The sequence below is a fragment of the Aulonocara stuartgranti genome (genome assembly GCF_965226115.1).
Source record: "Aulonocara stuartgranti genome assembly, chromosome: 2".
NCBI classification, from domain to species: domain Eukaryota; kingdom Metazoa; phylum Chordata; class Actinopteri; order Cichliformes; family Cichlidae; genus Aulonocara; species Aulonocara stuartgranti.
This window is the reverse complement of record NC_138940.1, coordinates 24,459,510-24,474,186: the sequence shown is the minus strand read 5'-3', so window position 1 is coordinate 24,474,186 and position 14,677 is coordinate 24,459,510. Positions and strand designations below refer to the sequence as shown.

Below are 14,677 nucleotides of genomic sequence, written 5' to 3'. Positions count from 1 at the left end.
TCTCTTCCTGCCTTCAGAAACAAGTTAAGTAAGCTCAATAGGACTCGAAAACTATTGAGGCAGTTTGATAGCTCCCTTTATACTAATGCTTTTGGGTGTAATCCCAAGTGCATACATAATGCGGACACTTACTGGTGGGATCCTCCTAAATACAGAGAACACGAAAACTATCAATTATTTACCCCAACACAGATTCAAGTTCAATTATAAAATGTCTGCAACAAGAACAACATGTATCCAGGTGTATGATTTGAACTACCCAAAGTACCTATCATCTGTAAAACATGACTGACCACATCACACACCTGACAGGTTTTTAAATTCATTTCGAGCCAAAGAGACCGTGACATGTTTATTCAACCATTATTGTTCATAATGATTCTTAATAAAGAAGAATAATGAAAATGAAGACTTGGATTATGCTCCACATGGACTATGACAATTTGATGCAGACATTTTCCTAATGTTTTGCTGTTGTCAACCATCCCTGTTAAGAAGCACTATATTCAGAAACTACAATAATGACAATGAAAAATAAGATCATTCCATAACAAATTGTGACTTTCTTTTGAAACATTATCAATACGGGATTAGCAACTGATGAAAAAGATGATTGATTTTAGTTAACAACAACTTCATGACATATAGAAGAATCTATTTAAGTGGTGTAACAATGGTAAACAACTAAAATTATAGACATAAAAAAAAACACAAAGATTTTTCTTAATGTTTACATCACTTACCCATGACTCTCTACCATGTCTGCCACAAGGATGTTCACCATCTTTCTTCTTGTAGTATCAGAGAGGCAGTTTGTTTTCTCATATTTCTTAAATACTTGATCACCATCTGGATTTGAATACAAGGCTGCTCTGACGATCTGAAATAACAATTGGAAGAAATTCATAGAAAGCACCTACCAGGAAGGTATAAAAATGATCAGCATCAACTGCTATAGCCTTTGCATTAATCACTACATCTCATTTAATCATGAGAGGGACCATTGTTTTGTTTTTATAATTTTCAAATTTAAAGATATTGAGTATTGATACAAATGAACAGGTAATTGGCAATCTTAAGTTACAACATATCATATCCTGAAGATTACTTAAATTTCTTGCAGTGTTGCTGTCAGGAGGTCCTTCAATTAACTGTCTTTTCCGAGCTTTGGTAGATTCAAGTATTATTGTTGTGTCTGAACCTGATGATGATCCTCCTGATGCAGGTGATGGTGACAATGAAGATGCGGCCTCTGAAGAAGACCCTGCAACACTGTTGTCTAACAATACAGACAGCCTCATAGATTTAAACATGATTACACCAACTATAAATTAGTAAATTTAACAACACGTTTTTAAATGAAACATACGGCTTAAACTTCTTACCACTGCATTCTTCAGTGAAGACACTGAAAGACACCTGAGATGACTTCAAAAGTTCATCAAATATGTCAGAATCCACTTCCACTCCCGCAGAATCCATCAGGACCAAATTGGTAGAACCTGGCAAACTGAATTTCACCAGCACTAAAAAAGAAACAATCAATAAAGTTCTATATGAATTTATAATTCATAAATCCGTAAATCACAGTTTTACTTTGATAATATTTATAAATTCTTTATTCATTCGATTACTAAAATAATTATTCGTTTAAATTAGCAATTAATGTAGTGAAGTAAACTTACAGTATTTGCCCTTGGACTGCAGTGAAAGCTTTGGGTAAAGTACAAGTAAATCAAAACAATACTTACATGAATAGTATATGAATAAATTTACTTAGTTACTTTTAATCACTACACTCAAATGACCTCCCTGCAAAAATTCGGAGTAATTGTAGGCATCGTCTGTCTTTGGTACCCTGACCCATTTGCTCACTCCCTTAAACTCGACAGGAATCAGCATATCGCCACCTTCCAAGAGTAGAAAGCTATATATAATAAGGTCAAGCATAGAACATCATTTCTTCGCAAAATATCTTGCATGTCTAGTCCCTTTGGACTGAGCTAAAATTCATTTCGTTATGAAAGAACATCCTTGGTTTTTAATACCTACAAACTGCGTAACTGCACTGCACTGCAATACAGTAGTCTCTTGATTATCGCGGTGGTTAGTAGAAACCATATTTTTATTTTATTATTTTTATATACTTTAAGCCATAAAAACTCTCCCTGCACTCTAACAAACCCTAATATAAACCTATTATTCATTTTTAGTCTAGAAAATGCTTATTTTACCATGAATAAAAAATCTAAAAAAAGAAAAATGCCTACTTGTCACAGAAATGCATACCATATGAAATTACCATAATTAACAGGATGTAGGGGGTATACTCTAGTGTAAAAATCTTTCCATCAAGACATCCTAGTTCACCTAAGCCAGGGTCTCAAACTTCAATGAGCTATGGGCCACTGCTGGCACTGTCACCTCATTGGAGGGTCACTTTTGTTCAAGTAGTACAAAAAAATACAAAGAAAACACCCACAAATATTTCCCAAAATGTAGTGCCTTGTTAGTTTTTTAAAATTGCAAATATTATATAACAAGGCAAAACCGCAAACTTGAATGCATTTTTTCTCACTCCAAACTAACCAAAGCCCAGCTCCACGGCTCTGAACCGTGGTTAAAAAAATAAATAAATTCTGGCTAATACGTCGGGTCCGGCGTCGGGCTCGTGGCCGCTAACCAGCTTTACTGTCAGCGAACACAGTGTACACTCGAGTATAAACAGCTTACTTACAACTGGGCTCGTCAGCCAGTCTTTTTGGCTGCAGTGGTTATTATTTCATCTTCCGTTTCTCGCGGGTAGCAACTCATACTTTCTCCCTCCCTCGCACTCAAACACACACATCAGGAGAGGGAGTCCCACACGTTCTCACTGCAGCACGGAATACGCTGCCCACGAGGGCCTGTAATACTCTGCTCACATTACATTCGAATTAAACCATTTTCGGCAAATGACAAAAAAAAAGTCACTTCAAGGGTCAAATTGCATTAAATTTTATCACAGGCTGCAAGTAGGAGTGACATGGGCCGTGGGTTTGAGACCCCTGAACTAAGGATTTAGCAAGTTTAATTTGAAAATAAATAAAAGGTGTTTAGTGTTTTTACTAGTTATCATGTTACTTGTTCTAATATCAATCTAAAACTTAATATTTAACCGAATAAAACTTACCACAGCAGCAAGAAAAAATGGTGACCAAAGATTCTGAAATGCGAAGCTCCACAGGAAATGAAGGTGTGGTCTAATTTAACACCCGCAGTGTTAAAATGCAGTAACGACTAAAATCCACACTTACATTTTTCAGGAATCAACTCCCGATGTGTTATTTTAACTCGATTAAGTGTTGAACTAACTCGGAACTCTGTTGAAATCTACTAACACTGAAAAAGCAACACTGGCATTTTTGCTGTGTAGAGTCACTAGCACACCAGAAAACAACAACAGCATCATGGCTGCAGCTTATAGAGTCCCATCAGTGGGACGCAGGGTCCACTTGGACTCTATGTCAAAAGCTTCCCTTGAAATGCTGTCAAAGAGCTTTTCAGTTGCCAACTCAGTTCCTCTCGTCACCAAAACACACGTCCACAGATGTCACGGTGCAATTACAAAATTGATCATAAACCTGCAAACTGGTGACACCTGCTGCCAAGTGCAGTTGTAAAAAACACTGTTGTGCTACAGCATTGTGTTCATTATGGACAAACTATGATTAGCACGAGTCTAAAAGCAGATCAACACTTGGGCTCAGATCGGGAATCTCCTCAAGGTTTATTACTATTACCCATGCGAGTGTTGAAGGCCTCCCGGCAATACAGTGGAACTATGGTGAGGTGGAATACACAAATCTGGTACGACCCATCCTCATGTACCCCACAAGAAAGGTGATGTTCCACGTAATTACAATCAGTTTTAGCAACTTGTGATCGATGCACTAGAGCCTTCACCGCATAGCACATGATCAGTTTGCTTCATCATCCAAAGATGTGCCCAAGACCCCTGGTTACAGGAGAAATACCTGGGTGCTGATTACATGGTGAGATACTCGTAACCCTTAATATTTTCTCTTCATTAAGGCCTTGTGAATCACACAGTCCCTGTCATCTAGCATCAGTTTGTACTGCAAGATTATTCTAAGTGTACATTACCCCAGACAACATTGTTTCTGTCATAACTCCCACATGCAAACTCAGGCATCATGGTAAGATGGTTTGATATATTTCATGATGTATGTATTTTCTGTTTTTATCTCCATTACAGTATGAGATTGATTTTTATTTTTCTGCAACTGTGTTTTCACCAAGCTTACGTTTTAGTTTAAGTTAAACAAATTATGCGTTGGTCTAGTGGAGGAGTTTAAGTGTCTCTGGGTCTTGTTCATGAGTGAATGAAGAGGGGAGCTGGAGATTGACAGCTGAATAGTAGAGTCACTATTCCTCCACATCGAAAGGAGCCAGAAAGGCAAGTATTAAATTGGATAATGTATTTAGCTGGAAGAGAAAACAGAAGTGGACAGGAGGGTGCTAATTTTTTTCTCAGTGTGACAAGATTCACTTTTGTGACTGAGGCCCTGTGTTCCTTTGTTTTTTTTATTTCCAGCCTTGACAGTTAGCTAATATTTTCATCAGGTTATCCACGTCGATATAGCCAACTTGAAAAAACATAGGAAGAATGCACAGTGTGACGCAACCAAGAAGCATTTCCATATTCAGAATTATATTTGCCATGGCAAACCCATGTCACACAAGTAGTTTAGTGTACATACTTTACATATGCTAACATTTAAAATGAGAAAACTGACAAATCTTGGGCTTTCCCTCCTGTACATGTGCATACCAAAGCTTTGCATGTGTTTACATACATTATTTGGAAACAGAACTATAATACATATCGCCACACATCAGTCTGCACAAGATTTCCCAGATCACCCACTTCAGAAGCCTAAGCTGTAAATCACATTCAGAAATGTGTCACTTTTACAGCCAGTGTCAGACCTTGGCCTCTAATCACCTTTCCTCTGCGTTTCCCTTGCTTCCCTTCATCTCCTTATCAAAGACCCAGGGTTTTAATCCAGCATGCCTCTATGGTCACAATCACTCATGAGTGTCTTGGAAATCCACCCCATCTCCTCTTCAAATCCATGCAAATCACAACATCTAAGCGCAGCGGAGCTTCCGCTGAGACAGAAATATGCACATATGGGGATTGGACAAGTGAAAGGCATCAGGGGGTGCATGTGCACCCCTCCACTTCTCTTCTCGCTTCTCATCCATAGCAATGTTTATGTCATGCTTCTCTTCAAAAGATCTCATTCGTTCTTTTAAGTCCATTCAATTTGGCACCGTTTGGTAATGTTAGGAAAGCTGGAGACAAAGTAGGAGAGAGAGAGGGCAAGTCCCAGGCATTTTGGAAAGAGAAAATATTGCACTCGTGATCCAGGGGAGGGGGGCTGACTAAGCGCTGAGCTTCAGAAAGTGTGTGAGGAGGGTGGTGGTAAATTGGGCTGGGGTGATAGAGGGAGGGGTGTTTCACAGTTAAATCTGGGTGCAGAGAGGATGAAGGATAAGTGTAGGATGACTAGAGAGGATTGACATTACACGGGCATATTGTATGAATGCAAGCACATGCCCACACACACTTTGGGTTTGAAGTAAGGGGCTGAGGTCACATCTGGATTTTAGTTAATCTCTCTAAAGTGTTACAGATATGCATCATGTTTCCAGTGAAATACTGGAATGTTTGACCCTGAAGTGGCAATGCGACGCCTGAGAACTTCTTCACAGCTACAGTTTGCTAACTCAGTGAGGCAGTGTTGCTCTAAATATAAAGCTCACACAGGACACCCTTTTTTTCCTTGCATCGGTTCTTTTACATTTTCAGGTGTAAGCACTGAATAAATTGTGTATTGTGACACCTCAGAATAGTAGCTCACTTTCATTCTGCGAATAACAAGCCTTGTTGTTAAAGGACAGGCCCAAGGTTGTTTCTTTTTCTCTCACTGTAAACTCCCATTACTAGTGCTAGTCAGAGACAGGTTATGCGTATGCTCCAATGCGTCCGTTTGCTTGTTTGTCAGTCGGTAACACACGCTAAACTTGATTAATGAATATGAGGGATATTTTATGGAGCTGCTCGGAGAAATGTTTACATAAAGTATTCCTGAAAAAGAGCCACATGTAACACCATTCATCATCTGAGTAGATGAAGAGGAAAATCCCTCGTTAAATCAAATTACATTTAGATTAAAAAATGATGAAAGCATATTGTTGATGAGGTGCATTTACAATTCGTTCATAGTATCTCACCCAGACCGCATTACCAACAGAACAAAACCGGCGACAAGCTCAAGGCCACGGACCCCGTGGGGGCACCCGAATGCCAGATGCAATGTTAGGCAGTTGGTTTGCAGCACTGTGATTAATTGTTACTTTGTTTGGAAATATGGTAATATGCGCAATTAATGCACAATACAAGCTGGCATGATAACAGCTCTTAATAGCTGATTTTCAAGCCGTGTCATGCAGGGGACCTTGCTCCAAAATCTAGCTAGGAAACCTTCATTATTTTAGCTGACAAGGTGCATATTGGCCAGTTTAATTAATTTTAACCACACAGTAAACATTGCCCATTGTTCTTCTTTGATCTTTTTTTTTTTTTTTTTTAATGAGTTTTAATTTTAGGGTTATCACTCAACAACCAGCGGCACTCCACCTGCCCTCTATAAAACCCTGAACTCATATATATATTTATATATATATATTTATATATATATATATATATATATATATATATATATATATATATATATATATATATATATATATATATATATATATATATATATATATATATATATATATATATATATATACACACACACACACATATATATACATAATCATCTTGGTACATAAAAGGGAAAATCAATGTCATTTTCTGTAGAGCTGGTTAATATACTGAGTGAGAAAACGCTACATAATATTACAAAGCTCTTGGTAAGCACAGTTAAGTAATTAAAAGACTGAGAGAATGCAAATGAGCCAAATTCCCTTCTTGCTAAACGCGTGCTATTGCGTTAGTTTAGACTTTCGCATCCTAAACTTTGATTTATCTATGATATTACAGATCGGGGACTAACAACACACTCAGGCACATACTGTACTTACAAATACTCCTGACCTACCATACACGGCTCACAGTCTCCACGTGCATGCACACATAAATCGATAACTATGTGCCCACTCTCACACACACACACCTGTGCTTGCAGCACTCTTATCTGCAGAGTGCCAGATAGGTGCTGTGTGTCCTCTGAACATCCTGATTTCATCTTCTGGCAAAGTGATTGACAGCTCCGACAGCTGGGCTCCATCCACTCTGCAGACATGTGGACAACCCCACACACATGCAGGCACACCACACACACATACAGTACACACACATAGCTGCCTAACAGCAGCAGAGAGATGAAGATGTGGGAGTAAGGGAGAGTGGTGGTGGCAAGAGGCAATGGTAAGGGAGAGAGGACAAACAGGTAGACTGATGGAAGCGAGATCGATTTATTAATTTGGGCATAAATTGGGCAGGTATAGGAAAACTAACATTAAAGTCAAAAAGGTAAATGTCAGGAGACAAGAGAGACTGTGTGGGCAGCTTGCTGCAGACAAATGAGAGGATAATTATCCCCTCGATACATGCGGCGGGCCCTCAGTAATACACACGCACATATCGAAACATGCATTTGCACTGATATACACTTTGAAGAGCAATGAAAGGGCAATTACTAGGACGTATACTGTTGAAGCCCAAAGCTTGAGTGCTTCTAGGGAAATACCAAGCTAGGAGGTGGTGTTTTGTCGAAGACTACCAGACACACTCATCAGCAGACCAGAAGCAGCAAGCTGGTTGGGCTGCACAGATTCATCTGTCAGTTAGTAATCACGCAGCATGACCTTGTTTTCCCTGACTGCTCGGGCTTGTCAGAAACACTCACAGTAACACGCATCACTCACTCCCCTGACATCCATCCTTGCATGTGTGCGTCCATGAGAGCGAGTGTGGTCACCACGTATATTTGTGTACGACCTATCGCCATCTCTGCCTCGGGAACGACAGCCAGCCCATCATTAACCTCTCCGCAAGATTCCCTGACATGTTTGCTTCCAGCGGTGGCCATTTTCTCTCTATAAAAAGCATGATGAGAAGTGATAAGGTGTTAGGAAGAAAATACAAGTCGGCAACTTGGCTGTGCCCTCACAAATTACCCTTTAAATGCGTGTTAATCAGCGGCGGTCGTTCAATGCGGGAACACGTGTGCAACAAAGCCCCAAGGCCTAATTCAAGTCTGCAAACTTAATAAAATGTTATAATTGAATATTTCAAATAAGCAAATAAATTGCTGTTGTTTTTTTTTTTTACACAATAATTAATGTTTATTAAAAGAAGGTCATACTGTATGAAATTAACCACGCAACTGTTTATGTTGCATTCTGTTTCAGAATGTGCACATTAGTGTACTGAATGCATTCACTGATTTAGTTTTACCTTAATTATGTCGCCATGTTTGCAAAAACAGGAACCCTTATGAACATTTCATCTACAGCGCTAAAGGTCTGCTGAGCTGTGCTCATGCTACCTGCTGAAAATCAAGTTTCGTCTGCCTGGTTAGGCATTGCTGTTTGCATTGTTTAACATTTTCCTTTCGCAGGTGCTTGGAGAGATTTGAAGGGATGTTTGCAGTGCTGTATAGTGTTTCTGTCCGTTGGGCCAATGAATTTGAAGTAATTTGTCATCTCCATCCCGCAGAAGTCACAGACTGGATTGCCATCTTTATCCAATCTCCTTTATGAGTTCAGGTCAGGTGATAATTTCAAAATGTGAGGAACAGCTTCATTGCTTTAATTTAGGGACTTTAGTGTCAGTACGACAGTAACGTGTCACGGCGCTGCATTGCAGACACCTGATTTCATGAAAGTTATGTGTTACTATGTAACAACTTACAGCTGATACCGGTGAAGCCCCAGGGAAGCAAAATTAAATAAAATAGGTGACCCAGCATTTTACAGGCAGGCACAGCTTATTGTTAGTGAACACAGACTTACAACAGCGTTATTTGACTAAAGAAATGCGATATTAAAGCAGGTCTGATATATGTCATCAATAAAAGAGGAGAATTTTAGCTGCTCGCCTCAGTATGGTAGCTTTGCAAGATTTGCTTATCCACTACCTCATTTGTCACTGCCATCTCTGCTGTTCCAGTAGATAACAACAAACAAAAGGAGTATTTAATACCAAGATGAGTGATAGGCTAAACTGTTGGCTGCTGCCACTTCATATAGTGCGTCAGGGTTTATTTAAATATTTTAAGCTATCACAGAAACAGTGTCCTTTAGTCAAGGCAGTATTATATATATCTTTAAAACCTTTTTTATAAATAAAGTTAAACCTCATTTTGTTTGAGGAAAGGAAATCGATTCTGTGGCTTGAAAAGATTCAGCTTTCTTTTCTCATTCTGTGGTTAAGCGTAAACGTCTGCTATAGTTGGAAAGCAAGTACACCTACCTGACAACAGCATTGCTCATGTGTAAGCAGAAGCTGTCAGTGCTCGTAGCCTCACTCAGGTAAAAAAAAAAAATCACTAGTATCAATAGCTGTGTCCATAAATAAAACAGCTTCAAACAGACTGCTGAGGTTAGAGCCTTATGAGATTGATGTATTGTCTTGCTTAAAGCCACAGACACTTATTGTCACTTGACAAAAAAAGCAATGAGTTCGACCCTGGGCTCGTTCTCTGCGAGGAGTCTTTGGCTAAGACCTCCAACTTGTAGCTGGATAAAGTGTGGAGGCTGTGATAAGACTCGAACACAGCAGGAGGGCCTAATCCAAACCACCTAACTCCTCCGATGCTGAGCTGCGCAACACCATGGAGATGATTAAGCGTGATTCCTCAAAGATAAATGTTTTCGCAAGAGATTACTCCCTGCTGGTGCATAGCAGAGAAGTTAGCTAGCTGGCTTAGAGAGCTCCTAAAATATATCATCTGTGCATCAGGCATCCTCATGTGAAAGAATTTGTCACAATTGACAAGCCTGCTGATGGGGTACAGTAAGAGACAAGGCGGACTGATGTTTGAGTCACAAAAATGCCAACAATTTTCATCCTGCAGCCAAGCTTTTTTTTTTTCTTTTTGAAATCTAAGCTAAAATTGTCCTATATTCCCTTTCATTTCAGGCTCTCTATATTTTTGTGCCAAACTAAATTAAGGGCAGAAACTGTTTTTTTTTTCTTTCTCTCTCAACATGTTCTGAGACATTTCCACACACACTGAAGTATAACAAAGGCCCATCACACTTCATTTCCTCCCACATTCAGTCTTGTGTACTGCTGTTCCTGTAGCTGAATCGACATCACGGCAGCCTGAGATAACACAGTGTTGTGTCAAGATTATGTCCTCAAGTGTAATTTTACTCTGGCTGCTGCACTGACCAAGTGCAGCTGCAAAGCTGGACAGGCGTGTGTGTGTGTGTGTGTGTGTGTGTGTGTGTGTGTGTGTGTGTGTGTGTGCGTGTGTGTGAGAGAGAGAGTTATTTTCCTTTCACAGTGTTGGGGCTACACTACATTATAGCAATTGGCACTCTTTATTTTCTTTCCGGAGGAACAAGCGCAAAAGGACATTACTGCAACAGTCTACCACATGCTCATACACACCTGTATAGCAGGTATGTTCATCACAGCTGGGTCTATAGCTGATAGCAGCTGATATTTCTAAGTGGTATGTACATTTGTACAACTTACTCCATTTACACGAGCACTGGTGGATTCTTTTATATAAAGTTTTTTTCTGACATCTACATATTTCCATGATAATAATGATTTCATTTCATTTATTTATTTATAAAGCACGTTTAATAACAACAGGGAGCTGACCAAAGTGCTGTACAGAGTAACAGTTAAACAATGACATTGACAACAACAACAGGTAAGAAAATGAAAAGAAGATAAGGATAAAAGAATTGGTAACTCATACAGTTTTGAAAGCCAGAGTAAAAGAATATGTTTTAAGATGCGATTTAAAAAGAGTTGGGGCCTTTCTAATGTGGAGAGGTAGATCATTCCACATTTTCGGTGCCACAACCGCAAATGCCCGATCTCCTCTATGAACCATCCTAGACTTATGTAAGGTAAGGAGCAGGTGATCGCTTGATCGAAGGGCTCTAGAGGGCGTATAAAGCTGCAATAGGTCAGACAAATAGTCCTGTGCCTGACCAATTAGCACTTTATAAGTCAAAAGTAAGATTTTGAATTAAATTCTAAAGCACACTGGAAGCCAATGAAAGGAAACAAGCACCGGAGTAATATGTTGGTGTTTCTTCAAATGAGTCAAAAGGCGAGCTGCAGCATTCTGTACAAGTTGGAGCCGGGCCAAGCTGGACTGACTGACACCCACATACAGTGAATTGCAGTAATCCAGTTGAGATAAAACAAACACATGAATTACTCGTTCCAAGTTTCTAAAAGATAAAAAAGATCTCACTTTGGATAGGAGTCTTAATTTAAAAAAAGACCGCTGGACAACTGAATTAATTTGTTTCTCGAATGTAAGTTTGCTATCCAAGAAAACCCCCAGGTTTTTTACATGTGTTTTAACAGCACATGTTAAGTTGCATAAGTCCAAATCTGGGGCATTGAAATAACAGCTCAGTCCAAAAATAATTACCTCAGTTTTATCCTCGTTGAACGTAAGAAAATTTGAGGCCATCCAGGTTTTAACTTCGTCAAGACATTTGACTAGTGATTCCATGTTTCTAGGTGTTTCTATTAAACCGTAGATAAATCTGGGTGTCGTCGGTAGGGATGGGTATTGATAAGATTTTAACGATTCCGATTCCATTTTCGATTCTGTTTAACGATTCGATTCTTTATCGATTCTCTTATCGATTCTTATTTTTAAAAAAGGAGAACACTAAGGTCGATTAGCTTAGAACTTTGTTTTTTATCTTCTCTTTGAACAAGATAGAAATTTAGGAGTAACATGGCCTTACAAACCCAACAGTGAGATCTTAACTCATTCACTGCCAGCCATTGGCAGTGAATGAGTTAAACCCATTGACTCATTCACTGCAATTGATGGCTATAGACGTCAATGGCAATGAATGAGTTAAGAGATCCAGCCTACGGCTCTTCAATGGGGTGTCACAGGGTCCCCAGGAAAAAAAATGTAAATGTAAAATAATAAAATAAATATTCTCCTGTAGCAATAACAAAGTGTAACATAAATTATTCTGTAGCAATTACACAAGAATATCCAGTAATGTCCCTGCCTACAATTAAACACATCCACTTACCAAAGTGAAATCGGGGGCATCTGCTGTGGCAAATGGGTGCAAGCCTTTTACCACAAACTTAGTCACTGCTCGGTGACATTCGTCTATCCTGGCCTGAAAGGAGACGCTACCGGTAGACTGCAGCGACAACTGCCAGCATCTGAGCCAGCCAGATTCTGTCTGTCTCTCTCATCATGGTCACCTAAATGCACAGTAATGGCAGGTTTTGTAATAAGGCAGATCGCGCTAACATAATATGCACTGTTAGTTGATTATTTACCTGCCGCATTAACGGGAGAGGACGTGCAAACGTTACCGCTGCTGCTGGGTTGAGATTCACGAGTCCGGAGCGGAATTAAAAACACGACATTCATTTAAGGTTATCACGTGTTTTGTGAGCAAATGCTTTTGCATATTCGTAGTGTTTCCTCCCTTAAATGAAATATCTACTTTGCAAGTATTGCAAGTTGCCCTGTTGTCATACTTTTAAGTATAACCAAGCTTTTGAGCATTTGAGCCGCTGGCGCCGTGTTTCCAGCCAGGTAAATGACGCTCCGCAACGCGGTGACGTCATTCGGGGCGACTGGAATCGATAATGGAATCGTTTGCAAAAATGGCAAACGATTCCACGGAATTGAAACAGTGGGAACCAGTTCTCAACAAGAACCGGGTTTCGATACCCATCCCTAGTCGTCGGCATATGAGTGAAAGCAGATGTTATGCTTCCTACAGATTAGGCCTAGGGGCAACATGTAGATTGAAAAATGAATTGGGCCTAATACGGAACCCTGCGGGACACCACAAGTAAAAGGAGCTGGGGAAGAAATAAAATCGGAAAAAGTCCTCTCGGAGAGGTAGGACCTAAGCCATTCCAAGGGGATATTTTAAGCAAGTAGTTTTTACTTGTGATCACCTTGTGTTGTACATTTTAAGACTAGCTTGCCTTTTTATAAGCTAATGGTAGGCTGTTATTGCTAACATTTGGTTGGCTGTATTCACATATAGTAATATGAAGTGTTTTACTGTAATGTGACAAAGATGAACATGACTGGGGCCACACTACCTTTTCCTTGCTGTCACCAGTGAAAGCAGGTCTGCAATGTGATCCTCCGGGTTGTGATGGCCCAGGGCGTGTGAATTAGCAGAATTATAAAAAAAAAATACAATTGTTGGGGATTGCGTGCTTTTAATTGGGAATAGATGCCTCAGGCCAAATGTACAATTAAAATATAAAATTATAAAATAGGAACTGAAAAACCCCCAAAACCCTGTCATACACAAAAGGCGCTTATTAAGGAAAAGGCCAAAACGACTGAGGTCTGTCTGTGCTTGTGCCTGGCAGCATGTCATGTTGGTGCAGAGGGACCTCTGTCCTTATATCAGCATTTAAGTGTAGTCAGCACTCGCAGGTGGGTTTACTGAGCTCACACAGCACTGCAAAAATGTTGCAAATTTAATAAAGAAGTGAAAAAAGTTTCTGGAGACAAGAAAACTTTAAACAAATATTTTTTGTTCTATTTTATCTATTCACACTTAAGCATGAAATTACTTATTATTATTATTGTTATAATGAGCTTCTTTTTAAAGCAGTACAAAGTGGGAGTCTAGCCAAAGAAACCCCCTAAAACAATCAAAACCAAAAAAACTAAACAGAGAAACAAAGGTATTGTATCTATTGACTATCTTGCGATAGCGAGAGATCTGTGAGTGTGAGTGGATAGAGTACAGCCACACTATGCATTGGTGAGCTCTCTGCTCTGTGTGTGTCTGCCGGTGTGAATTTGTACGTGCGTGTGTGGTCCTTGTATTTGTGTTTGCCTCCATGTGAGCCCTAAATGCCAGATCTTCAGACTTAATAGGCCCCCATTAAGAAATTATCTCTGGTGCTTTTGTGCCTTTCCACAGAAAAATCTAACTATCAATTAAGTGGTTGTGTGCCTAGATGGCCCATTTGCCTGCCTGTTGGTAATTATTGGTTTTCTCAGTGTTTCTCTCTTCTCAAGCCGGCCCTTCTCCTTTTGATTAGGCTTCTCCAGAGTATTACAATCCACAAACTCTGTCACTCTTTTCCAAAATTAGCTGTCATTCCAGCCGCATTTTCAGCATGCCTGCAGAGAAGGAAACCTCAGTTGAACCACACAGATAGGACAAATAGTATTAGTATTTCTGTGCATGTAAATAGTCCTAAAAATGTCATCACATATTTCATAGTTTGTTTTTTTCAAATTAACATGTATTTCCAGTGCACACAAACAGTTAAATTGTGTCTCAGACACAAGAGTTAATTATCACCGTTTGTCTGTGTCTACCTTGTGGCAACAGAAGTGTCTTGATTTTGTTTCCTATTATATAGCAC

At 39.5% G+C, this 14,677-nt stretch overlaps 1 long non-coding RNA gene across 3 annotated transcripts in view; it reads right to left on the bottom strand.

Annotated features, from left to right (window-relative positions):
• Window positions 1–897: 897 nt before the first annotated feature.
• The window catches only part of LOC309688553, a 31,794-nt gene continuing 18,014 nt past the window's right edge, over window positions 898–14,677 (bottom strand). The window contains exons 1-3 of one of the 3 annotated variants that reach the window (XR_014271117.1): window positions 3,173–3,222; window positions 1,386–1,526; window positions 898–1,279 (exon numbers count right to left, since the gene is read on the bottom strand). This is a non-coding gene — a long non-coding RNA (uncharacterized lncRNA). Of the gene's footprint in view, window positions 1,280–1,385; window positions 1,527–2,737; window positions 2,910–3,172; window positions 3,223–14,677 lie in introns of those variants that run through there. The other 2 variants (XR_014271118.1, XR_014271116.1) reach the window with 2 other exon arrangements.